Genomic DNA, 27214 nt, shown 5'->3' with positions numbered 1-27214 from the left:
TTCTGACTTATAATCTCTCCTTTGAGTTGGGTTCATTTCCCCTGCTGGTTAACTCTTAAACCAGCACAAACATCTACTGCTGGGTGAGCTCTGCTAGGCTGGCTTGTATTGACCCTCAGTTCCTGATAGTTAAAGGATATATAGGATGTACTTTTTCTCTGATGCCAGAAATTTTCTTTGCCTGGCAGTCACTAACTGTTCCTGCTTTCTGATTCATTAGCCTGTATGAATTGTAAAATGTTCCTTCCATGCTAATAAGTATTTCTCTTAGGACACAGTATCTACTGCTCTTAGCCAGTGCAGCTTGTGTCTGATCAGTGGACTCTGTCACTTGAAACTGGACTTGATGCCCAGCAGTAAGAAAGCAGACCTTGTGTCCTGCTTACTGCAGATGATGGGAAGATAGTTTGTACAGCCCTCATTTCGGAGCTGGAGCTGAGCTGAGGTGATATTTTTGTAGGAGACCACAAGCACTGCTGGGGTAAGGTGAATTCAGTAGCTGGTGAAGTAAAACCAGTGTTTCCTGGTTTTTATCTCCAACAGCTCCAGTAATGGTCTAGCCTAAAGAGAAAAAGTAAGCAGAACTATGTTGGTGAGTATATGAGAACCTCATTATTTCATACAAGGAGGAAGTATGGAGAAGGAAGGTGTGATGATACGGAATTTGAGATGGAAGATAAGTGTTGAAGGCAGGCTGTGTCCTGTGCATTTGTCTTTGAGTAGTGTAGAAGCTGATTTGAATGGCTAATCACTGTGCTACTGAGAAGTCTGCCTGCTCTCCAGTAGCATACTTACCTGCTATCTGCATCACAAAAAACTCAATTGCAAATTGTAAATGCCATAAGCCTTTAAGAGGTTGATAGGTATTCATAAACGGCAAGAGGCTCCCGAAGATGGAGGACAGTGAAGCAAGATGTGTTAGCTAAAAGGGGAGCTCTGCACAGGACTGGCAAGATCTAGGTTGGAGGCAGCTTTGAATACCTGGAGGCAGAAGCTCAGATTTGGGAAGGATGAGTAGGAGCAGTTTAACTAGCAAGTACCTGAGATGCTTTATCAGAGGTCTAAGACTTTAAGGAAGGGTTTGTAGTTTAACAGGCTGCTGCATAGAAGCAGCAGGCTAGAAGATTTAACTGAAGAAACCTACTCATTATGCTGAACAAATTTGCAATCAGACTGAGTAAATAACATTTGACTTGCAGTCCCAGGATATAGCCACTGGGACTCAAGTTTCTACAGTAGGACCTTGCATAGAAGCCTGCAGCTAGAAAGTTCAGGGTTTTATGTAGTGTGAATTTTAATCAATGTGCCTTTAAGTTCTGTTTAGACTAAGTTCACTTAATTAAAGCAGTTTTACACAGAAGAATTTATGCCAATGCCATTGACCAGTATGCAACAGACAATAAGAAACCGAGCACTAATGAGTTGCTTAACACTGGATTGTTTAGCAATAAGAGTTCAGGTATGAAATTAAGGCAAGAACAGTTCAGGGAGCCAAAGAGCTGAAGCTACTGGACGAGACCAGCAGCACAGAGAAACGTGGCACTGAGATGGATTGTGGGCAGGGCTTGTGAGAGAAGGCTTTGCTGGGGCAGAAGCTGATCATCCATCCTGAGGCAGTGAGTGGTGTCACTGTGGTGAAATATTACAGAGAAACTGAGGCTAGTGGAGTGGCTTTTCTCTCCTTTCCTTTTCACTCATTTTTCCAGTGATACGTGGGAGATGTGCTGCACTTGAATTCCTTCCTGAAGCTTTATGCTCACCCCAATAGTCCTACACACATACTGTATTTTGCATCTTCTTTAACAGACATTGTGCATCTTCTTTAACAGATATTTTCGAGCTGTTGTTGTCTTCTCTTATTCTGTAGGTGTTTCACCACTCATGCTGTAGCCCTCGCTTAAAATGCTCTGCCTCCCCTGAACGCTTAGGTGCATTCACAAAAAATAGCTGTAAGTGCTCCATTGCTTTGTCCAGGTAGAAATACTTAATTTACTTCATTTTCATGAGCCCCTGTTGCCAGATGAAGAACTATTTACTCAGCTGGTGTTAATAGAATGCCTATTTTGCAAAATCAGTAGCCTATGGAACTGCACAATTAAAACTATGTTAAACATCAACCAAGAAGGGGAACAAGAAGTACACTTCATTGATCAAGGGACTCCAAATAATGGACAGTGCAGGTTATGCCAACTCTTTTTCATATTTTGGAGGTAACATTGAGTTCATCGAGTGGTTAGGGATAATTCTTGGGTCAACAACTGCTAAAGACCACTTGAGGGACACTCAGGACAGGAAAATGTATGTGTCAGTGGGAGGGGAAATATGTTAATAACTTCAGGGAAAATTATTATCATATGTATATTTCTTCCAGGAAAATCAATGAATACGTATGTAAACTATAGGATATAAACATGAGCCTTTTCTGAGCCTTTTCTGTATTTGGGATGCCCAATATTTCAGAGGAAATGTCCCCTCGTGCATCCGACACCTAATAAAAAATGACTGTTTCTTAACACTGCGTTGGGGTTAAGGAGTTTTTAGACTGTTTTTCAGTAACACCCTTACTAATTCACAAGCACTGGTTGTTTTCTGTCTAGTAAATAACACTTTCTCTGAAATAATGATGAGATGACAAATATAATAATCTCGATGGTGGTCTGCCTTGTAAATGTTTAGATTTTATTTGAACCTCTCTGTTGGGAGCTGATCTCTACAACCACTCATAATTCTTGTGAATTCTAACAAGGATGTAGGAAAGAGGGCTTTGCCCCTGAGAATAATAATGTAACTGGCTGTAATGTAAAAGGAGAACAAATTTAAAGCAAAACAGTGTAAATGGGACAGATGTGAGAAGGTTCATTATGGAAAGACGAATGCCTATGAAATTTAGAAAATTTGTGGTGTCCCGTGAGGGCTTGAAGCTGGCTGACATATTTCTCCTTCCTTCTGTGTGCTGATGTAAATCCTGGGGCTGAAGTGCCTGTGAGCAGGAGTATGTAAGAAGGGCAGCTCCCCAAGACACTCTTCTCCCTGGCTGCAGCAGTCAGGGTCATGGGGCCCTGGCTTGGGTCATGGGCCCAGCTGGTGGACAGAGGTTCCCAGTGCTGAGCAGTAAACAAAGTTTTATCTGCTAAACTGTGGTTTAGATGTGCCTAGGCACTTCATAATTTTTCCGGTGGTGTCACAATGTTTAAGTGTTTGTGGTTGTTTATGAGGCTGGTTAACTTAAGCTGAACAAGGTGCCCCTGCTGTTCAGGTGTTTGTGGATGACAACAGACAGCAGTAAAGAAACTATTTGTAAGGCAAATGTAGATCTTCTGTCTGGTTTGCAAGTCTTAAACAAAAGCAAGGCAATGCAATGCTGCTCACCTGGTGTGCAAAATATACATCTCCTGGGAAAAGGTATGGGCTACTGCTAGAAACTATGCAAGCAAAAGTCAAAGATGATTGAATATTTGGCACACTGCAAAGGCTCTCAAATGAATTAAAACTTGAAAGGCATACCATGTAGATCTGTGAAGGAAGTGGAGAGTAATTGGAGCAATGCAGGTCTTTTTCTATGTTGCTCTACCTCTTAAAACACCTCTAAGAACAATTTGAGGGCCTGGTATTGGTTGCAGGTGAGTTATTTTGATCAAAGTCTTTGGAGAAAATAATTTCTTTGTTCTGTTCTTTGTGCTTCACTTGGAAACTGTCAAAGATGACAAGGCTTGAAAAATTCCTGCAAATAAAATTCTGTTTTTTAATTAAAATTAGCATAAATCAAACTTTCACCAAACACCCTAGAGTTTACAAGTGACTGCAGGGAAATTGCTGGCAAATTCTGTTGGCTGACCAAAGGGCATGTGAAGCAGAGAAACACGCTCTTCAACATCACTGCTTCTCTGAGGATGGCATCCATCAGGAATTTCTGCGTCTGTCTTCACTCCCCTGGTCTCTGCTTTGCCTCAAAAGCATTTCTTTAGCTTAGGCTTAACCCTCTGAGACTGCCAGCCTGGCTATCATGTCCTTGCCTTCCCTTTTTAAATCCAATTAGCTCACAGTGTTATGTAATTGAGAGAAATTGCATAAGTATCAATAATACTTCCAGACTGATTTGTTTCTGTTAAGTTGGCACCAAACTTGTAACACTTGCTTCTGAGGAAATAACATACCAGAGAAACACAGAGAAAGGTGGATGATGCTGCATTATTCATGCCATACAGAAATGTGTATTCAGTGAAATGTGCCAGATGTTAATACAAACATTTTTAAGCATTGACTGGTTTCTGGGCTATTCTGTATAAAACAAAAGAAAAGCTTGCAGAAACAGGTTCTATTGGATGTTTAGTTAATGGTTACTGTGGGAAAAGCAGTTGGGAGATGGTTGTCAATGCCTGAGGTACAAGACAACAGTAAAGCGTGTCATGGGAAGAAATCACAGGTGGTAGAGGATGAAGCTCAGAGAGATGCTTTTGGTTGCTCAGACATCCATAAAATCTGTAAGAAGTAGTCTAATCTATTTTAGCTTAAATAAGGAGAAACTTCCTGTTAGCTGCATAGTTACACAATACTGAAATTGTTGAGAAAAAATTGTTTCAAGTGTCTTCCTCTTTGATGGAGGGGGGAAACAAAAGAAAATTTAAGGACTAGATGTAGCTTATGAAATCTAACCACAAAAAGCAGTGGAAAAAGGCTATTTCTACTTCAGAGTAGAATGAGTCAACGTAGTTTTGGAAAAATCTAGTCTTATGACTCCTAGCCACTTTGACAAGAACAAGATGAATGTGTCTTTCCAGACAAGCTCTATCTGCTTGCAGATGCAAGGAAATGGCTAATTGTGGGTAATAAAACAGCTGTTTTTAGGTGACAAAATGACTGAAAGAATCAATTAACTTGTAGAAGAATAGTGAGAAAGGAAATAACTTTTTAAGAATAGTGAGAAAAGAAATGCTTGTATGTAATAGGCATTTTTGCTAAGTCTGTACCTTCTAGGTACTTTAGCCAGTGAGGAAAGGAAGAGCATTACATGACCAGGAAGAATTTAGAATAAAAAGGAGGCTACATCCTCCAGTTATTCGAGAGAGATTTTCACCGGGTGTGCTCATTGAGCTCTCCCTTTATTCATGAACAAAGTTACTTTGGCAGAATTCCTCTGTATCCTCTGTGGACACCAACCCCTGGCAATGAGAATTTTCTGCACAAATTGCTCACACTTTGCTTTACTTACTGCCTAGTTATGTCTTGTGCAAAGCCATATTACCTGTTACAATGCTTTGTGCCTAAAAGTGACCAGAAACGTCATATTCTTAAGCTACAAGAGCATAAATATTGAGGAATACACCTAGTGCAGGTAGGCCAGTATGTGAGCTGCAGGCTGTGCTCTGGGATCCCCATGCAATGAGATGTGAACTTTGCTCAACAAAGGGCACCAGAGGCCCTGTGGTGCAGCCCAGGTGATTGGTTACCCAGAGAGAGAGCAGGAGCTGAGGACTCAAAAACCCCGGACTATGCACATGGTTTGGGAGGGTATAAAGGCCCAGGGGTTCTGTTGTTTGAGGTCCCTCCCCTGAGGCACCAGCTCGAGCTGTTCCCCTGTTGCTGCACCACAATTAAATTACTTAAAGGAGCCAGATGCCTGTGACCCTGCTATGGGAAACCTGGGGCCGAACTGGTGAGGGAAACTTGTCTGACTGTGTGACAGTGGGGTGTGCAGGGAGTCAAGGGGGGCACCTGTCACCTCACTGGAGCTGTCCCTGTGAAGGGGCTTCAGTCCCAGCTGTGAAAGTCTCAGGTGGTGGGTGCCAGAGTGGCTGTTGAATGGTCAGTCTGGGGAGTTTCCTTATCAATTTAGTATGTTATATGCTATATTCCGTATTCTATTTTATATTCTACATTCTACACTGTATTATACTATACAGAGTATAATAAGCTCGCAGGTTTACCCTCCAGCAATGGGATAATGTGATGGATACACTTGACCCTTGGCTGTACCTCTGTTCAGACTGACCAAGAAGCAACAAGGCCTCGTGTCCTTGGGGTGGACTCACAAGCTGTAAAGCTCCTGGCTGACGTACATGGGAGCGAAGGTGTTCTGAAAAAATATTTCAGAAAATGTTCTCAAAACCCAACAGTTCAAGATATCCAAAAGAACAGAACAAGATATGAGAGCTAAAACAAAGTATCTGTCTTGTCTACACTGTTGACTGGCAGCCAGCTATTTCACTGCACGGGCAGCCCGTGCAAAGCTTTGAGCTCCCTTTGCTGAAGCAGCAGTCTGCCTGGCAATGATATCTCCCTGAGCAAGGATGGCTCCCAAGGTTACTCCTTGAGCTTGAGAGATCCCTTACCCATGGCAGATACTCACAAAGTGACTGAGAGCATGCTGAATTAATACTGTGAAGCATTACTGATCTATGTAGCTACTCAGGTGTTATAGTGTGGATAATTTCATTAGATGTGAACCAACTAAGACTGCATCCAGCTCTACCTAGGCTCTGTAAAAGAGCAAAGGGGTCTACTCTGGACCTTGTGACTCAATAAGAGGGTCCTTCTAACATTTCATCTTCCAGTCCCTCTATGAGCCATTGTAAATTAATTTTTATTCGTATGTTTCTTCCATGCAGTAATTAATAAAGTCAATTTTGCCACTGAATTTTGTTAAGTTCCATCGAATTTTATCAGGTTGTTTTACCTCACTGTTTTTTATTGTTTTTTTAATAAAACATATTACCGCTTCTCTCTTTTGAGTCAGATGCATCCCTCTTCTGTGGCAGAATCTTCAAACATTTAACTTGATCTTGGAAAGTGGACCTGATTTGGTAGCTGGCCAGTTTCTAAATGGATGTACTTCACACTTACTGTGAGCACAATAGAAGTAGTAGGTGAAATTAGACATTTCATTCACTCATTAAAGTAAAATTATTCTCCTTTGCTGAAAAAAGCTTTGCAAGATTAATCAATAGAACTGTAATCACTGACTTGCAGGGCAGAGTTTATTGGGTGTTATTGTTAATCCTTTTAATCTAAGTTCCTTAATTGCTTTTTAACCATTATTACATATAGTAATGGCTAAAAATGGAGAGTTGCTTTTCAGTCATGAACTGTAGGGCCTGAGTCACCTTAAATCAAACAGCTGACACCCAGTAATGCTTGAAGAACTGCCAGTTTTATTGATGGTGTCTGTACTTTATCGTATGAGCACACTGAACAGATTTAGTGCCAAGAATCCCACTCCTGACACACTGGGTTCACTGTAAGTTCACGGGTGGATTCTTCTGGGCTCAGCCTAACAAAAATCAGAAGCATGGATGTAAGCATTTAAAACTGTTATGAGCATTTTACAGACCTGAAATACTCCTATTCCTTTTCCATCCACAATACAAATCAACCTGCGTGGGTATCTTTTTCAAATGTTTTCTGGCACACAGCACAGTAGTATGGTTTCTTAGCCCAGTTTAATCTCTTAATAAAGGTTTAAAAATTTAATGCTGGTGTTTTGATATATTAGATACCATGGGAACCAATAGAGTCCCTGATAAGAGATCAGCTTACAATGGGATTTCAGTGAAAAAGGATAGAGACAATTAGGTGAGTAATCCTTGACAAGGCCAATTGTCAAATTATGACAAAGATTTTAGTAACATGGTATGTCTTAGCAAAGTGATGCAGCTGCTGTAATATTAATGTTTTGTGTAGTGTGTTAAAGATTACCTGTATTTAAAAAAAAAGGGGGGAAATAAAGTGTATAAAAAGAATCCTTGTGTTCTTTGATTGTTCCTTTGACTACTATAAAGGATTTCAGCGTCTTCCCCAATTTCTTGATTTGGGATTTTTTAACCTTAATATTTTACCTTAGTTGTGAGATAACGATGGAAAAAGTTATCTAGTTTCTCACGATTTGAACCAAATTTTGTGATATTTTTGTTGTTAATCAGTGGCTATATCTAGGCAGTTAGGATTAAGCAGCTGCATTGTGAAATTTACTGAAACTTGTAGGCTTGGCTGATCCTTTGTTTTAAGGAAAGGGAGAACAATCCCAAGATGAATTGGCTGTCTGGATGAGAGCCACCAGGAGCAAAGTCAGCAGGACTGAGCAGTAACTGGGAGACAAGAAGTTCTGGCAGGGGAGGTTGTGGCCGCTGACCCACTGCCCACCTACTCAAAATAGACCCCCGAGTCAAATGGAGGGAAGAGCTGTGCATGAGGACTAATTAGCATTAGAGGTGAGAGATACAACTAGCAAATAAGGGTTTGAGTACTAAATCATGAAAAAGCTATGTGATTTGTAATCAATTAATGCTGATGCCTTTGTTTGTTAAAATGTATAAATAGCATAAAGTTTTGATGACGGGGAGCCAGATTTTTGGGGGTTACCACACAGCTCCCTACTTTGCACAAACTAGAACAAAGAAATAGAAATACCTCTCCTTGGTGTGTGGATTGGCTGCACAGCAGGAAATGAGCCCACATTTGGACAACAAAAGCACAGTGAGGACACAAGAAATATGATAAAACTAACATTGATGGGGGTAAACGTAAAAATTCATTTGCAGTAATAACAATGGTTCCATCAGGATGGAAAAGGTCTCCTCTCGAGTCAATTAAATTGGAGATGGTTAAAAAATTGGATTGACCTGAAGAGGCTTTGGTAAGAAAAATACTAGTGAAATATTGTATGAACTGCATAGGAAATAGCCTTGTGAGAACTTATAGGAGGTGACTTTATTTAGAACAAACTGAAACAAACCTACTTTCATTCCCCCAAACACGTACCAGAGTGTGTGTGGTGTCCATGGAGTCTGCCCAGAATTCAGATACCAGCACCTGGGTGTTCAAGCTATCTGACCAGGAGTCTCGGCACCTTAATCTTGTGTCCAGGTCTTGTATTCGCATGTGACAGGGAGAATAAGTGATGCTAAGCCTCAAGCATTCCTCATTTCCTGTGTGATTCTTAGGTTGATGACCATGGGCAGAGTTTGGATATGTCTTTATGCAGTTTTGTATCTTAACAGTGATCAATATGTTTCTATCTCTGGGCATCATCAGGAGTCATTACATGTCTTTGTCTTCATGCCTCTTTGTCCTGTGAAAGTGGATGGTTCTTGATGACTTGCTAGTTGGGTGCTATTAACACAGGCCCCTTTCCCTGATGGGTACACTTTGTCTGTCTCCACACCCAGACATTCCCATTCATGCTCCATTGGCACCAGTTTTAGCCTTTCTATTACAGTTGTCACAGTTAAACTCACCAACATGGTTGCTGTGAGCTAATTATGTCACAAAGATAAGACCTAAGGCCAGGCCTAAATTCCTTTATTTTGCCCCAGAGCAGTGTTCATCACCAAGGTGCTTTTTTTTATTTTGTGGTAACACAACTGCATTGACAGATACTAAGGAGCCTTAATTATACCATTGAAAGAGTGATTCTGCCAGTGTAGTTTTGCCACTTGAGGAAACCTATAAAATTGTCTTCGATTTCTCTTCCTCTTTCTCTTCTTTTTGTAACAGCTATACTCTGCTTTTGTTATAGTTGCCTCAAAAATTGTTAGTTATCTGTTCTTGTTATGATAGCTGTCTTGTATGTATCCCATAATTATATCATTTTAACCACAAGAGGTAAGGATGCTCGAATAATGCCAAGTCATAATTGTATCTGCTTTTGTCCTTTAGTTGTTGTACTTACACGCTATAGTCTATAGAAACTATTAAAATAGTTGTGGTCAGTCTCTCACTCAATAGCACAGCTGAATGATTCTGATCTTCCCAGCCATCAACTTTGTGGAGAACATGAATACCAATATAACTTTGCACAGGTAAAATGCTGAGGATTGAAGGGTTGTATCCTCGGGTCAGACTCTGGTCAGCAAAGAGAAGTGTTGCATTGATGGTGGCTCCCCTGGGGTCTGTGAAGGCTTCTTGTTCCACTGCCAGGCTGATACACGTGAGGACAAGGTGTGATGTCTCTTATTGCCCAAAAAGAGAGGTAAGAAGTGCTGCACTGCAGTGGTTGTTGTGGAAAGGATGTCAGTAGTTGGTCCTTCCAACAATAACAGGACAAGGCTTTGTGTAGTAATACTTACAAGTATCCAGACATCTGCACACCTGGTTCTGAAGAAGAGAGGAATCCAAGAGATGCCACACTCACAGTGTAGAGGCACCTGCATTTCCACCTCTGCTATAACAATGATTGGTTGATATTTCTCTGGGAGGTTGGGGCTTTCTTTAACTTCTTTCATCCTTTTTATCTGTAGATCACCCAATAGAAGACTGTAGCTAACAGTCTTTGTGCATTCTTGCTAATCAAGAAGATAAGTTTGTTTACTTCAGGTGGAGACTAAGAGTCTTTCAGATATTGCATAGGTGTGGTGTTTTCCTAAGTGTGATTCCAGAAAGCCCTAGTAGCTTCTTTGTCTTGTACAGCATTTTAGAGTTCCCAAATTTCTCAGGGTTCCTGAATGTTCCTATTACACATTTATTACTTAGTTTACAGATTGAGCTGCAAATCGCTGGCAATTCCAAAAGTTCCTTCTCCTTCCCTGCCTTCTGAACATGCTTACCTGGCCTTTACTTTTTAAGTTCATCAAAAAAACTGTTAAAGCCAAGCAAAATTAAATCCTCTAAAAACCTGTTTGTCTGACTTTCTTCCCAACATACTCTGTTCTGGTCATCCAGCCTTTTCCTTCAGAAAAATAAGCAAGAATGAGCTTCACTGATGAAAATTCAACAAACTTGTGTTAATACGTTTGTTTGTTTTTTTCTAAGAAAAAATTTTACATTGTTGTCTGCTGCTGCATTTCTGTGGTGCACATTGTTTGTCTTTAAAGGAGGGGAAAAGGTATGGATGGCCTGAGAGCAGAAGTTCAGTGGGAAGACTTGAGTCAGCCCACTCAACTTTTTTTCAGTCAGTAACTTGAAAATAATTGAATGGGATCAGCTTCTGACATGAGGCAGGCTCATATCATCCTACAGAAACAGGCTAACCACCTGTCATGGGAAAATCCGGGCACAAGCCTAGGCAGAGGTGATCACTGAATATTTTGCTTATTTGTTAAGTGAGAAAGTAAAAGACTGTGAGAATACTGTACCTATATAAATTTTGGTTGGGCTAGTCAGTCTTTAAAGGTCCCTTCCAACCCACTTTTTAATTTTGTGATTTTAACGTATGTGTCAGGTATTCTGGCAATGTATGACATTTGATTAATGGGGTGCAGAAGCTTCAGGTACATGAATAGATGAGTAAACATAGTTTAGCATGAAATAATTGGCTAGTTAATCTATGTTTAAATTGTTGAGCTGCTTGTCCTTTAAACATGATCTGACTAAATGCTCTTCTTGTGAGAAAATGTATTGTTACTGAACTCTATTATTTTGATAGCAGTGCCTCTCTAAATATATTCAGTGATAATATGTATCCAGGAAAACAATGGGATTTTATCAGTTTGTTCCCATGAGACACAAGTAAATCGCGGCTCCTTTGTGTGACCTTGCCTCCCCACCTTGTTTTTCATGTATCAGGGTAGGACAGTTTACACTTTGCTTTGATGTAACATTTAAGAAAGAATTTGCCTAGTTGTCCTCTAAGGAGATGTTTATATTCTAGCAAAAGAAAAGCTATTCATGAGAATTCACAGCCAAGACCAAGGCTGTCTTTAGCTCTACAGAAGACAGGAGCTCAATAAAAGAGGTCGCCTCTGAGACAGAGTGATCCCACCAAATCTCCTGAAGCCCTATTTTTCTTCCAGCAGATGATCTTGGACTAAGAGCCACGAGTACATTCAGAGAGTGAAAAAATAAAAGTCCACTGAGAAAATTAGTTCAAATAGTGCCTACATGCTTGGGATCTCCAAGGTCCTGTGTGGCAAGCATTCAGGTTTAATGTCCAGATTCCTAGTGAGACACACAAACCATGACAGTCAAAATCAGTCTTATTAGACAGAAAATCAAATACAGGAACATGAATGTACAAGCATACACAGTTTGCTATAGGGCTCCTTAAAAATCATTGCTGGCTGTATGGGTTAAAAGAGTTGCTGCTCAGTGTGCATGAAAAAGCGCTGGTTTATGCCAGAAAGTCAAGGTGACCTAAAGAGATCAGTAAATGATTCAAAAACATACTGAGGAGCAATGGCTTCCAAGGCCAGGCTACAGATCTTGGCTAAAAGGCCCATCTTAAATCAAAGATATAAACAACATAGTTAACTGCTTTGGCTCAAAAATGGTGTCCTCACAGGAAAAGTAATTCCAGCAGTGGGAGATTGTGACTGCTGGCTCACGGGCCGCAGACTCAAGAAACCCTCTGACTCAAAGGATGTGCAGTTATGTCAGATGTACTTGTTAGCATCCTTTAGTCAAGGACATTTTGGAACGATCAGGCTTTAAGGATGCAGTAAATCAAGATGCTGATGTATGTCTGAGTATACATTGCTAAATTGTCAAAAGACTCAAGGTCCAGATATCCTAAAGCTGAAGTATTTTCATTATAATACTAAAAATCACACCCACCAAGCACCCAGGCTTGCAAAGCTCTGAAATAAAGAAATAATCAGTCCCTCTCGAGTGTGTAACTATTGGCCTGTTGCATACCAGATAATTAATCCAATTTTGCAGACAACTGGGTCCCCAGAAACTGGGAGGTTACCCAAATCCAGTCTAAAGAAACTTACAGCATAGGACAAGTGACTAAAAACTGAAATCTCTGAGCATTCAGAAAAGACTAAGAGTGTTATAGAGTGAGACTGAGCCAGCTTCACTTTCTTTTCTGAGTAAAGTGAGGGGAATTTATACCTGCCTTTCTCTTTGTGGTGAATAGAGTCAAGGTCCCTTGTGTGGGATTTGGACATGCCTGCCCTGCTACCTTATGCTATTTACACTGACTCTTATGAAGACTTTTTAGGTTTGTCTGCTTTAACAGAAAGGGGCTCTTCACTTGGCAGCAGTGTTTGGAGCAGCACCAGCAGGGAATGGGATCCTGGGGTGAGTCAGGGAGTGGTAGATGGCTGCTTCTCCTGGGAACAGAAGGAAGAATCATTCCCTTGGAAAGGCACTCAGGGCAGAGGCATCAGCAGCTAACAGGTCTTTCAGCAGTTAAAAGCTCTTCCTAGTCACTTATCCAGTCTTTTCCAGTCACTTATCCAGTCTTTTCCAGTCACTTATCTCCCAAAGGAGACCTGTGGTACCATGCCTGGAAGGGGAACTGCACCATAATGCATCCTCAGCCCATGCCCATCAAAGGTACTGGGATTCCTGAGCTGATTCAGAAGCATTGGAGCCTGAGTGCTCATCCAGCCCATTTCCTTTTCTTTATTGCCAGAGACTCTCTCACTCTCAGGCATAGCTGGGCAATCTTTCCTGCTTAACTCTTGCTGAGCTTCTGTGAGTCAGTGGATTACCCAGGAGCAAGCTGGAGCTCTGTGTTACACAGCAATTGCTTTCTTCCAGGGTTTTTTTCAGGGAGTTTCATTTCCATCTCAATCAGGTGCCTCTCCAGAATAGTGTTCTCAGGATTTTCATTATTTCTTAGTTCTTTATTTACTGCTAAATATTTATCACCTGATCTGCACAGCCCAAGTATAATATTAACCTGATGTGTTTAGACTCACTTACCTTTTATTCTGCTTTACCTTGTGCTTAGCCCTAATGAGACCCCTGCCCTACTGTGAAGGGGGAAGATGCGCACAGCCAGTGAGATCTACAGAAATATAACAAGTGTTCTCACAGTTTTTCACTCAGCAAAACTGCTGTGAGGGCATGTTCCCTGCACTACCAAACAAAGAATCTAGGAATCTAGGAATTCTATTGCAAAATGAACCTAAAATAAAGGTGATGATGAGCCCAGTCCTATAATGGAACTTTACCTTCTGGCTGTGGTTTCACAAACAGATGGGACAGTATTACCTCTCACTTCTCCAGACCTCACCTTGCCTCTTATCTCTGTGTTGCCAACCTCACCTTTACACTTCTGATTTTACTGCCACTTCTGATTTCACTGCTTTCACTGCCACTTCTGATTTCTGTGAGAGCTGATGAAAACAGCCACCTAACTTGTGTGTGGCCTGTTATTTTCCCTCATTCTTAATACTCTCTCCAGTATTAAACCGATTTCATACAGCGCATTTTAAAGTGGAAACTACAATGTGTATGGCAGCAATCAATATAGTGGAAGTGTGGTTTAACACACACACACACCCCCTCACACACACACACACCCATCCCCTTAAGTGAGATCTGTGGTGGCTGCATCCAGCTTACTCTGGACTTTGGAGGATGGATGGTGACATGGTGACCAAGGGCTCTCTAGAATAGTGACTCAGATGTCTTGCTGGTCTACAAATGTGACCATGAGTCAGTCACCCTACTCCATAAATAGTGGATAGCCCAGGGCCCACTGAACTCTCCTGCAGGTCAGCAGGCTGCACATTGTACGTCCCACTGAGCAAGGATGCCTCTCAAGGTCACTCCTCAGGATTCAGAGTTGGCCACAACAGGTTCTCAGTGAGTGATTAATAGCATGTTAAGCTTTGATATCTTAGCTAAATGATATAAAGGATTGATTGTGCACATAAAATCCTTTAGACATAAACATTGACCAAATCTGGGACTAAGTCTGGATCCAGCCATACTCAGACTCCTCTCTGAGAAGGAGTTTAGACAGCAAGGGGGTCCTTTCTGCACCTTGTGACTCAGTGGGAGTATCTCTCTGCCCGACCCTGTTCTCTATGCAATAAATAACAAATTGTACCTTGCTATTGAATCTTGTTAAGCCACTGTCACATTTGCTTTGTTAACTCACTGCTTTATATCCATGAAGTATGTTTTTACTTCCCTCTTACCAGCAAAGTGCATCATTCTATCCATGAGAGTATGGACCCGAGACAGCCAGGGCACAGCTGAAATCCACACCAAGGGATTGCAAAAGGAAAGTGCCTCACAAGAAAGGTATTTTCCTACAGTGTCTAGAAAATTAGAACAATGATGAGGTTCAAGGGAGAGTGAGCTCAGCATTCACACTGCTGCTTAGAAATTAATAATTTGTGAGAATGAGGGTACTTTCCTGGGAAAAATACTATGGAGGTGGATTTACTTTTGATTCAATATGAGTCAGGTTTAGATTAAGACCTGGGCTGCTGAGCCAGCAGGTCTGCAATAGCAGTTGTTTCCAGGTGTTGACAAACAGCTATGAGAGGTTTTGGGCATCCAAGGTCCATCAGGCTTTAGATGTGCACCAAGTCAGGTTTGCATTCACGTGGGCCACAGTGGGCCACAGATTATAAGTACCTTCTACTTCTTCAGCTATGGCCAGCAAGAAGGTTACATGCAAAAGCCAGTCTATACTGGAAATTTTATAGTATAAATCTAGTATAGTCATAGAGATAGTTATTGAGTGAGTAACCAATCATAGAGAGTCATGTGAATTTTATGTTTTATTGGTATTATATATGAATGATTACGGTGACTAAACAGTTGGTAACTTAACATGAAACTTCTGTATTTTTTGTTGCTTGGGGCGTTGTATAACTTTGTCTAACCTTGTGTTTGAAGGAGGGAGGAATCACTATTGATTCCAGGAAGTCCCTTTCAGACCACGATTAACATATGTTGATGTGACTTCAGAGCAAGGCATCTCTCATGCAAACTTCTTGTATGGCAAGAGACATGGATCCCCTTGCCTTATCCTGCACACACACCTCCACTTGCTCATCTACTCAGAATTCTGTGCCTAAATCTGTTCAAGTTATGTGGTTAAGGCAGGTGCTTTGTGGCTAAATTTGCCTGTGACAAACACCATAAGATTAGTCAAATGATATAACAGAACTCATCATAAATGTGCTGTATGACATAATGTATGTGCGCACAGCAAATTGTTTTAAAACCCCACAGAAGTGCAGGAAATTTACAGAAGCAGAAAGCCAGTTGTACTGGCCATAGCAGGTAGGAGTTAATCCAGCAATCCTGAGAATCCTCCAAAGAAGCACTAAATACCTATGCTCAGGGGAAAAAAAACAAACCACAAAACAACAACAAAAAAACCCAACTAAAAAAACCCACCCCTCACTAAATACCTATGCTAAGGGAAAAAAAACCCAAACAAAACCCACAAAAAAACTTCAATGCCCCAAGGCTTAATTAATCAGATAAGCCACAGCTTTAACAAGCCAAAGGAGAATAGAGATTCAGTATCACAAGACTCATGGTTATCACCATGACATTTGCATCACTTATGCAGGGTTTCTGGAAGCTACAGCAAGGAGAAATAACTATTTGCTTGTCTTTGTTGATATCACTAACCATCAGCTAGACTGAAACTCTCCTAGAAAGGGCATCATGGAGATTTATGCCCTTCCATACCTGACAGAATACACGATTTCCAGATAAGTCATTTTCATAAAACTAGTCATACTTCACAGGAATTAGTTCAACTGATTTCTAAAAAAAGAGCTTATAAAACACCTTTTCATGGTACTAGAAAATCCTCAAGTTGATCAAAATGCAGAGAAATCACATCAAACCATTATAAAAACCTGAAAGGAAACTGTAACTGCAACATTTAAATTACCGCAGATCCCTCTACAAATGCTTGAGCCAAGCTTAGCCTGTCTGAATCAATGGCTAAGTGGTAAAGGTACCCTTCAGAGCTGGGATACTCCAGACAACCTCAGACTCTTCTCTCAAGAGACCAATGTGCAAATAAACTGGGCTGCAGGCTGACCCTTGTAAGACAGCTTGCTGTTTAGCATTTAGGTAAAAATCAAGTATGTTTAAAGAGGGTTTGTAGGCAGCAGAGGAAAAGACCTCTAAGTTATCTCTGAACCTAGCCCTGCACAGGCAAGGCATTACCAGTCTAGCTTTGGGATGAAGTATTTCCATCAGACTATATTGTCACTGGGACTCCTTCATGTGCAAATTATGGAAACCCAAGAGAGGAACTGAACAAATGGTGACTGGGGTTGTATGTGCAATAAACCCTATCTCTCCAAGATAATCATAATAAACCAAGAATCAAGGCCCCATTGAGGAAAAGTGAGAACAAGATGATGCCCTAAATCCATCAAAGAAGGAGATAACAGAGGAACAAAGTGTTGATAAGGCCAAAGAAGAATTTTGCTTGAACTTTCCTGCTAACCTTTAGTAATCTGTGTAGTAAAATACACCTCCATAGTCTGTAGTATCCCCCTACTCAAATAAGCCCCTTTCCCATAGAGCATGCATGGCAAAAATAAACGGGTACTGTGCCTTTAAATGAAGGTGAGGAGATATATTCACAGTGACTGTAGGTTTACATTGTTGTGTATAGGGGAAATGTTTATCTTTCACCGTTTGAAGTTTAAAAAAGTGGGTAGCTGGTATACTGAGGGGGTGCTAGCTTTGGATTTACCACTGAACACCCAGCTCTGTGCAGACATGAAATAAATACATGACTGTGTAAATTGGCTTCTTGCGTGCTGAGTAGAACCCATACTTGGGACTACACTGGGACTGTTGCAGACGACAGTCACTAGCTTGGTTTTGCTCTTGTTTTGTGGCAAATCACTCAGTAATGTTTCAAGTTCTCTGCAATGTGTTCTTCAGAGGGGTAAGCCAAGAAAACTGTAAACTTACTTTTAGGGCATTTGATAAGCATCAGCTCTTAAGATACTACATGATCCTAGGCTGATAGGTCCACAAATCCTGAATATGCCTTAGCAAATTTTATGACAGTATATTAGTCTATACTTATTAAAAAGATACAGAAGGACTGGAAAGCATAACAGACAAAACATCAGAGAAGCAAAGAGCTTTCCCGTGGTGAGTCCAGCTAGAACTTGCTTGACAACAGAATAGGGAAATACAACCAGCAATTTAGCTTACATTATGTTAGTGATTGATAGTATTCTTTGAAATCCTAGTCTGCAAATGACCCCAAACTTTTGTTTGGAACCTATGGAGACATTTGCATCATAAATACTATGGTTGTTCCGGAAGTGAGAGTGGAAGTGTGCTTGGGCAAGCAGAAACATGAGAAGAAACAGTAGAACGAGGACTAGAACAATGGCATATATTGTTATCTGAGGTCAACAGTTCACCTGGATCACAGCACAACGTATGAATGGTTTCATTCAATAACCAGAGAGCAAGAAAATGAAACCATAGATTAAGATGACAGGAGGATAAAGGAATTGGCCTGGAGCCAGAACATAACCAGAAAGGGAAAACAAAAGCAAAGCATTGACACAGCAGTGTTGTCTAAGACTCATGTGGAGTGAAACTAGATACTAAGATCACAGTAACTGTTGACTCTCAAAGGTTATCCAAATGCAGTTTGTTTAGGACATATAGAGAGTATTCAGTACTGACATGTCTTGTCCTACATGTTGAGCACAAATTGTCATGGCTAGGTTAATTAGACACATACATACTGATACTTCTGTTGGTGAAAATACGAGTAAACAGAGTCAGCTGATTCATGAAGTTAAATAAAAATCACTTTCCTTATCTGTATGGTCTCCTAGTGAGTTTTGTTTTCTTAACTGCCACATAAATTGGCAGAGAATCCAAAGTGAGAAGGCAAGATGAAATCTTTCCACCATTGTTTCTTCATTGTGAAAGGAAGTGGCTGGATCCATTAATTGAAAAAGAAAAAAAGGTAGGAACCACACACAGTGACTCATAATTTAAATAGAGAGAAAACCCCAATTTCTATATAGTACTTAGGTCTGTTGATGCAGAGATTTGTGATAGGAACACTAAGGCTGGCAAATACAAAAGTGTGTCTGAAAGCACCAGCAGAAACAATTTACAGAAGGGCTAAAAGAATAGTGAGTGTTGGTGGCATAGAGATCAGATGGTTAACAAGACCTCAGAACATCAGTGAGCGTACTGGGAAAATGAAGGACAGAACTGAAGATGTGGAGAATGGAAGGAAGATAAAGAACAGGATTTGATAACCAGAGAGGGAGACGCAAGGAGCAGTATGTCAGCAAAGTTAGTTGGTTAATTTAACATTTAAGGGCTTCTATGATTAAGTGCTGCTAAATTCTTTAGACATATACCATCGACCAAGTCTGAGCCTAAGTTTGAATCCAACTGCACCCAAACTCCTCTCTGAGAAGGAATTTAGAAAGCAAGGGGGTCTACTCTGAATCTTGCAACTCAGTGAAAGATCTCCCTTACCCTTTTCTCCCTTAAGCCTTTTAAACCCCTGCTGTCCACATAAATCACTCTAAATTGATTCTAATTTGCTTTTCCTTTATATGTATTATCCATGTAGTAAGTAGCAGAGTGAACCTTGCCATCAAACTTTGTTGTGCTTTTGCAAATTCATATTAAAGTTTGGTTTCACTATTACTTTTGATGGTGATTCTTTAAGTGACCTAAACCATTTATTTTGTGACAGGTCCAAGGCAGGAAGAGGACGTAAGACAATTGAAATTGGAAACTTTTCAGGCTGCAAGCATAAAAGTGCCAGATTCAACACGTCCTTCTTAGTCATCATGCCAACCACACAGGCAATAGTTTTGCCACAAAAAATGTCAGAAAGGCAAGCTAGTGCCAGCTCCAAAACACCCCCCCCCAAAAAAAAAAGAAAAAAAACCAAACAAGCTAGCAGTGAATCAGGCAATACACTCCATGTTTGGAAATGTTTGGACTAAAGAAATATTCCAGGTGGCAGAAAACAGACTTTCTTAGATTTATATTGCCTGAAAAAGCAAATACTCCTGAAACTCATCTCTTGGCCCACTGTTGCATCCATGTTACAACAGGCTTCAAGTGGAAGTAATCAGAGGCAAGACAAACATTAGAGGTGTATTTGCCCTTACTAAGGTAAAACCGAAAGGCACAGCACTGTATAATGGCACTGATTGATTCTGCACACCCTGAGGCAGTAGTGCCTGTGCCATTTGTAGTTGTTATTATTACAGTGGAGTTATAACCATAAAAGCCACATTAATTATCAGTTAAAGCAGATGTATGGAAACTTTCCAGTACCTACCTACCCTGTTCTTTGGTGTAAGAATCACCCCTCCACTACAACTCTGGCCCCAGAAGTTGACAGTGAAAAAGGAGAGTTATGGTGATTTTTTTGTGTCCTTTGTTCTTCACTGGGAGAAATGTGATGCTGTTGGTGGGGACTTCCTCACTCTAGGGTCTGTGCTTGGATTTATTTTTACACGTCTTGTAACATGCACCACATCTTCCTCTTTCTTTATTGCTTCACAATTCCTTATTATAACAAAATTCACTGTCTGTGGTTTAGTTTATGTTAAATACTTGCCCCTTGTTCTCTCTCTCTTTTTTTTTTTTTTCCTTAAAACCAGTTTTATCCGGCTCCCAAGGCTGCATTCCTTCAGTGACTGGTAACTGACCACTGGTAACTTGTTTATGACCCTGAGGTCTTTGGTACTATCCTGTGCTTGTACTTTCAAGGTCTCTGCTATCATCCTGTAGTCAATACTCTTCCAGGAGCTTCTAGGTCACAGACACAGAATAATGACCTATTTACACTAACTATAGTTACATAAAAAGCTACTATAAGAGTATAACACTCATGAAGTTAACTAATGTTAAAACAAGTTAGATAATATTATATGTAATCTGATTGTTAGGCAACTGCTGTTACAGCTAAATAAACAAATGCAAAGCCCCACGCAGGCCAAAACAAGCTCAGACAAAGCAGCTGTTGACAAATCTCAGCCTTGAAGCAGTACAAAACTAAATCACAGCCTCTGGCCTCTGTACCAGCAATGACACCACCACTTTACTTGGGCTTCAAGGCTACACCGTCAAGATACAGTTTCCTGAGAGCATTTCCATTTATGACCCCATGAGTTTTGCATGTATCAAGATACCCTGGTAGCATAGCTCATGTTTTCCCTGATGGAGCTTGACATACTTTAACATATAGTATCTTGATAGTTTTATCTGGGTGTAGAGTCCTAATAGTCTAAGCACATTCCAATATGGTTCCCTTCTAGGGTTAATGACTAGATACTTCCCTGTTCTAGAAACCTTCAAAATTCACTTTATACATCAATGGTAATACAATACATGCATACAACACTTTTCTTTTCAACTGCTTTTCCTTAATATCTGTCTAATTATGGCATATTACTGATATGAGTTTAAATCTGATTATGTTCAGGTTATGATACCGTGCCCTTAGTAATGAAGGACCAAAACAAGAATGTCCAGCAACTGTAAAAGAATACCTTGTGGGTGGAAGACTTTGAAGCATGAATGCATAATTTCAGCCTGAACAAAATCTGACTGACTGTTGGAAGTTCAGTGGTAAGTGCATTGGATATATAGCTGTGAACATCCATAGGGATGAATTTCTGGGCAGGTAATTCCAGTATGCAGGCCTGCAAGCGATTTTAGAGAGGTGATAGAAGGATGAGTGGTTTGAGATTCAGATTATTGTGCGCAGGGAATACGATTTTGGATATCTGCTTGAGCCAAAATGTGAAAGTGAGGAGATGGGAAGATTATTTCAAATAAGGATCCATGTAGAGAGATTGAGAAATGGATGAGTCAGTCTAGGAACCATTTGTGGATCAGACATGTGAAAGCTCATCAGAGAAACGAGATTAGGGAACTGAATGAAAGAGTGGTGGTTATGCCTGTTAGAGAGATTGCCAGCCTGAGGCATGTGATACAATCAATAACAGCAAACATCAGTGCCCAACAGAAATATGGAGATTAGGAAAACAGGAAAGGGAAAAGAAGGCATAGGAATAAAAAAACATATAATGCATTAACATGATAACTGGAAATACATCCCACATGCCTGACTTGACAAGTTGCTGACTCAGCTGGAGGCCTTTGTTCCGAGGGTTTAGTGACCATGACCAGCCTCCAAGGTCTGAGGATGAAGCAACAGTTGCAAGTGCTGACTGACCTTCAGTCATCCTGACTGCACAGGTGGTGCATGAAAACCATGAAAACTGTTACAGGGGCATGACAGAAGACAGTGAACAAGAGCAGGAAGAACTGAAATTACCAGTTATCCCTGACCTTGACAGTTTTAAGAAGCTCAAATTTGAGTGGCACCTGGGATTTAGTTCTTTGAAACACTTTTCTGCAATTAAGATGATGTTCATTATGCCCTTACCTTCACAAGAAACTCCTTCAGAGTGAGATATTCTAACCTGGATAACTGAGTTGCATCGGGAATGGTCAGAGATATAAAGCAAAATAGAAAATTGCTAGAATAGGAATGATAGAAGTGAAGGTGCCCATCCAAATATATATATATGCAGAGGTTGGGGACACAGTTTTGTGTTCGAAGTTGTTGACAGAACACAATTTGCAGGATAAAGGTGGAGGTCCTTCTGTGACTATAAATAGAATGGGTCCTCTGTCATATAAAATCAATGAAATGTCATAATGAAAAAATGAGTGTGTGCATCACAGTTAAGGCATATAGAATACTAAAAATATTCTGCTGGTTTATAGCCCTTTGATAGACATTGCAAGGTGATGATCTGAGAGGTTGGCGAGGAGTCAAGGACAGGGCTTGGTGTGCACGATCAAGTCTCAGTCCACAAAGTGAACATCCTGTGCCTGCTGATAATCATCAGTTCACAGTGACCCCAGGTTCCAATTACTGCAACATTGAATTGTTTGATGTGCAACCACGTGAGCGGGATAATCTCCCGTCAAAGAGAAAGGAGTACGTAAGTGGAGGCAGGGTCAACCCTGAGCTGTCCCTCAACTGGATGCTTTCCCTGACTCACTGCTCTTCCCAAGGGCAGCAGGGCAGGGCTGGCAGCCAGGACCGTCCTACCACCCCAGCTAGAGAGCAGGGCTGGTGGGGGCAGTCCCAGTGACTGGCATTGGGCACTGCTGGAACATCAGCCCATGGATCAGGGTCAGGGCCAGGCCCGGTGAGGGGAACCAGGGCCAGACACAGCTCCAGGATGGCTGGGCAAGGCCCTGGGTACAGATCCAGGTAGGGACATGACCTAGATCTAGGCAAAAAGAGAAAAATGGAAACAGTTTGACAGCATCTCCACAAGTGAAACATTGTTTCTTTCAGTGAAAACAGATTTTTCACCTATTATTGGTGAAGACGATGGAAATGATGAGTCTGTCTGCCCTCACTATTCTGAGAATTGTGGAAAGTCAGTGCAATGGATCAGTAACATTTTTCATGTTTCAAGATGCAGGGAACAATACTGTTACTGATTGTGGGTTTTGATTGGAAGAAAATTAACTTGTGTGAACTAATAATGTTAGTAATCTGACCTAGAGAATTTATTCAGACTTAATCTTGTAAAAAATCAACATAACTTAGAGCAATTGTAATGGAATCTGGACATCTAGATGAGCTGAAACACATGAACTAAGACAGGCCATGGACTGAGATTAAAATGCATGTGACCCCAAGACAGAATGAAAACTGAAACCAGGATGTGGTTAGTTCATGTTACCTCCATTTTTGAATACCACCATTCATAATAACTTGCGATCCTGGTGCCACAAGATCCCTTCTTTATTCTTTACCTCATATTATATCTAATTACTCGTCTTCTCTTCCCTTGATCCCACCTTTTCACTGTCCCTACCCATACCTGCTTGTCTCTGACCAGATTTCTCCCAAAATAAACAGCATTCCTCATAGTATTTCTTTCAAATTGGCCCTAATTCGGCTACTCCTGATGTTCCTTTTCAACCTTGTGTTTCCAACACTGTTACCTCAGCAATTTGGCCCAGTGCAGTGTAACTGATATATATAATTGCTGTATCAGCCTTCAAGAAGAGCAAGCTTATATCCTGACACCACCTTCCAATAATTAATTCATGATTATTATGTTTCACAGACTCCCTTACTTTTTGAAATTGCTCTCCTGTCCACAGTTCAGCCGTGGCACACAGCAGGGGGATTACACCCAATTCTGGTTTAGGTTGCTAATTTTAGGAGCTCTCTGAACACAGGCACAGAGTGTAGTTTAGAAAAGAGATATTGTTTGCTCTTTGCAGGGTGCAAGGTGGAAGTTTCCAATTCAAGCACATCATGGGCAAAAAGTTACCTCTTTCATACAGTAACTTTCACATAAACCCACCTACCTAATACATATTCTCCGCTTACCAAATGCATATTTATTTGGGTGATGTAATCTTAGATTGCTTTATTTGGGTGAATCTTACAGGACAAGAAACCCAAAGTTCTTTTCTTCATTAAGCAACTTCTATTGTATAAGTTATCTGACAAAATCAGTTATGCTTAAAAAAGATGAGAAAATTCAGCCCGAGGAGGGACAGATAATTCCACTCAAGGATGTGAACTGCACTGTCCTGCTGGTCACATCTCATTGTAGATAGCTCCTGATTGCACAGTATTCTCAGCTCTTGACCAAGGAGAGGCCATGTCTGAGAGTGGAGTAAAGGGACGGGGATGCCACAAAAACAGCACTAGGTTGGGAGTCACGCTCTGACAACTTGGAATCTGGAGAAGGCAAAGGTCAAGGATCCCCAAAAGATTAAGCACTGACCAGCAAAGAAACCAAAAAGCCTTAGGCAACAAGAAAACCATTACAGGATAAGTACCTGAAGTCCATCTGCTGCAACACACTCCTGATTTCTCTGCTGTAATGGGAAGTTGTGACGTGCCTGTGAGTGTGTGCAAGGGTAATTAGAAGTGCAGCATGGTACTGAGTTTGTCTTAATAAAGAAACAAGTTTTAATTTCTCACTTGCATTAAACGTGTTGGGCCCATGAAACCTGTTTGGCATGTTGAGAAGGATGTTCACCTCTGTAGCAACTGATTTTCAGATCACAGAATCATAGAATACCTCAAATTAGAAGGGACCCACAAGGATCATCAAGTCCAACTCCCTGCTCCTCACAGGACTTTCTTAAACCAAACCAAATCACAAAGGATGTTGTTCAGATGCTCCTTTAGCTCTGATAGGCTTGGTGTCATGACAACTTCCCTGAGGAGCTTACTTCATTGACTGGCCGTCCTGTCGGTGATGCCGAATTTGTGCCCCAAAAGGCGCAGAGAAACTGCTCAGAGACAAAGTTTTAGTCTTTAAGCAGCGAGGTATTTATTTTAGGCAACGTTGGGGAACTCTCAGCTGGCGCTGGACAAAGAGTTCCGAAGCACTCAGTGAAAAGCCAGACTATTTATACAATTCTTGCAAGAGACTACATCATCATTTCATGAATATTCATGTTATTGCAACATTTCATTATAATATTCATAGTAGGTGGAGTTAGGGCAGAGTTAAGGGCGCGGTCATCATTTTGGGGAGATCCTTGGTGGTACATCCTCTTACTTTGGCCTTGGGGGTCCTTGGTTTACTCCTCTTTCTCGGGTAATCTTTTGAACTTTCCTCAATTTGGCTGACTCCAACATGTATTTGGCAGGAGTTTCTGGACTCTGGCCCTTCTCTTTCCTCCTTATCTTCCTGTGTTCCTTCCATATGTCTATTTATGTGTGTGTTAGCATTTTTGGTGCTCTTACTCTATGTTCTTTTGTGTCAGTGTGTCAGATTTATGTGTGTTATCTTCCGCTAGTCCTTGAAACTTAGTTCTTTATTTCTTTGCTCAGAGCATGCATTCTAAGTTAACTCTTCAGGCCTTGCTCTGCTTCACCAGGTTAACTTTTCAGGCCTTGCTCTGTTTCATCGGTGAAGAACCTTCTCCAAATATCCAGTCTGAACCTCCCTCAGCACAGCTTCATTACATTTCCTCCTGCTGGTCACCAGAGAGAGGAGATCAGCACCTCTCCCTCCACTGCTCCCTGTGGTGGTACATTTCCTCCCCTGCTCAGGCTGCTCTACAGCCTCAGGAATTCTCATTAGGACTAAGCTGTGAGTAATGACTTAAGCAATGAAGCTTTCCTGGACCTTATCTCATGCATGATTGAGGCAGGAAGGCACTGTCCACAGCAGAAGCTTCTGTTAGCTACCAAAGGACAAGAGGCAGTCAGCCATCCCGTTACAGTCTTGGAACATTACTTGCCTGAATCATCCTGGAGACTGACAGATGACTGAAGCCAAGCATTATGTAACCCTATAAACAGCAGTCTTAAGTGAGACCCCTGGAGCTCTCCTGGACCTCAGTGGGCTGCATGTGCCAGCCTCTCACTGTGGGTGGGATGCCTCTCAGAGCTGGCCAACTCTAATACTTGGAGGACCTTCACTGAAAGCTGAAAACTGGGTTGACAGCCCCACTCCTCACAGCTCAGCCCTTCACCTGCTGAGAGATGCAAAGACATTCCACATGAGTATTTCACTGATCTGGGGGTGGTGGTGGTGTGGTGGTGGTGGAATTTTTAACAGGCACCTTTGAATGTACTGGCTTTGCATACCCTGTAGCAAGTATAGTATGAATATTGCCAACTCAGATTTGTAATTAAGTTACTTCTGTACTTATATGCTCTACTGAACCATTTTGTAGTGTTAAATGAGATAATGATTAAGCTCCTAAATCCTTTGGACATAAAACCATTGAGTAAGCCTGAAGCTAAGTTTGACTCAATGTGAGGGTCTCCCTTATCCTTTAGCACTCTTACTTTTTGTATCCCAGTCTCAGTGAAAATGATTTTAAACAAGTTCTAATCCAGTTTTCCTTTATATGCTTTATCTATGCAGTAATAGAGCGAACCTTGCCATTTTACTGTGTTAAGTCATGCTTTCACAAATATATATTAAAACCTTCTTCTGTTAATACCTTTGGTGGTGATTCTTTAAGCGACCAAAGCACTCATTCACGACACTCAAGAAAGTTGTAGACTGCAATGGGGTCACCCCTCAGTCTTCTCTTCTCCAAACTGAGCAAACCAAGTGACCTCTGCCACTCTTCATAAGTGTTGCACTTGAGGCTGTTCACCATCTTGGTCACTCTCTAATAGTTTGATGTCATTTTTATATTGAGGTGCCCAAAATCATACACAAAACTCCCCCTACAGAGGTGAGGCTGCACCAGCGTAGGGCAGAGTAAAGCAGGACAACCATCTCCATCAAACAGTCCAGGATGTGGTTGGCCCTTTTGACTGTCAGGGAGCACCGTCAACTTGTCCTCTACTTGCTGTCCACCCAAGCCCCCAGATCTCTTTTCAGGGGGCTGTTCTTCAGCCTCTCATCCCTGTTACGATCCTATAAGTGAGAGATGCCTCTGCCCAAATTAAGGTGCAAATGAGACCATATGCTGAAGTCAGTAATACAGATTTTATTTAAAAATAAACGTAAGGTAAAGAGATAGAAATAGTAAAAGAAATAGAAAATAGGTGGGGTGGGGAGAGAGAGAGAGA

The 27214-nt window shown here is 41.1% G+C and overlaps 1 long non-coding RNA gene across 1 annotated transcript in view; it reads left to right on the top strand.

The window, feature by feature from the left end:
- The window catches only part of LOC108492422, a 23775-nt gene extending 1676 nt beyond the window's left edge, over positions 1-22099 (top strand). The window contains exons 2-4 of the long non-coding RNA XR_001873105.1: positions 5417-5424; positions 6474-6478; positions 22088-22099. This is a non-coding gene — a long non-coding RNA (uncharacterized LOC108492422). The remainder of the gene's footprint in view (positions 1-5416; positions 5425-6473; positions 6479-22087) is intronic.
- Positions 22100-27214: the final 5115 nt, after the last annotated feature.

Source organism: Lepidothrix coronata, unplaced genomic scaffold (assembly GCF_001604755.1).
Source record: "Lepidothrix coronata isolate B3197 unplaced genomic scaffold, Lepidothrix_coronata-1.0 Scaffold10, whole genome shotgun sequence".
NCBI lineage: Eukaryota > Metazoa > Chordata > Aves > Passeriformes > Pipridae > Lepidothrix > Lepidothrix coronata.
This window is presented reverse-complemented; position numbering and strand designations above follow the sequence as displayed.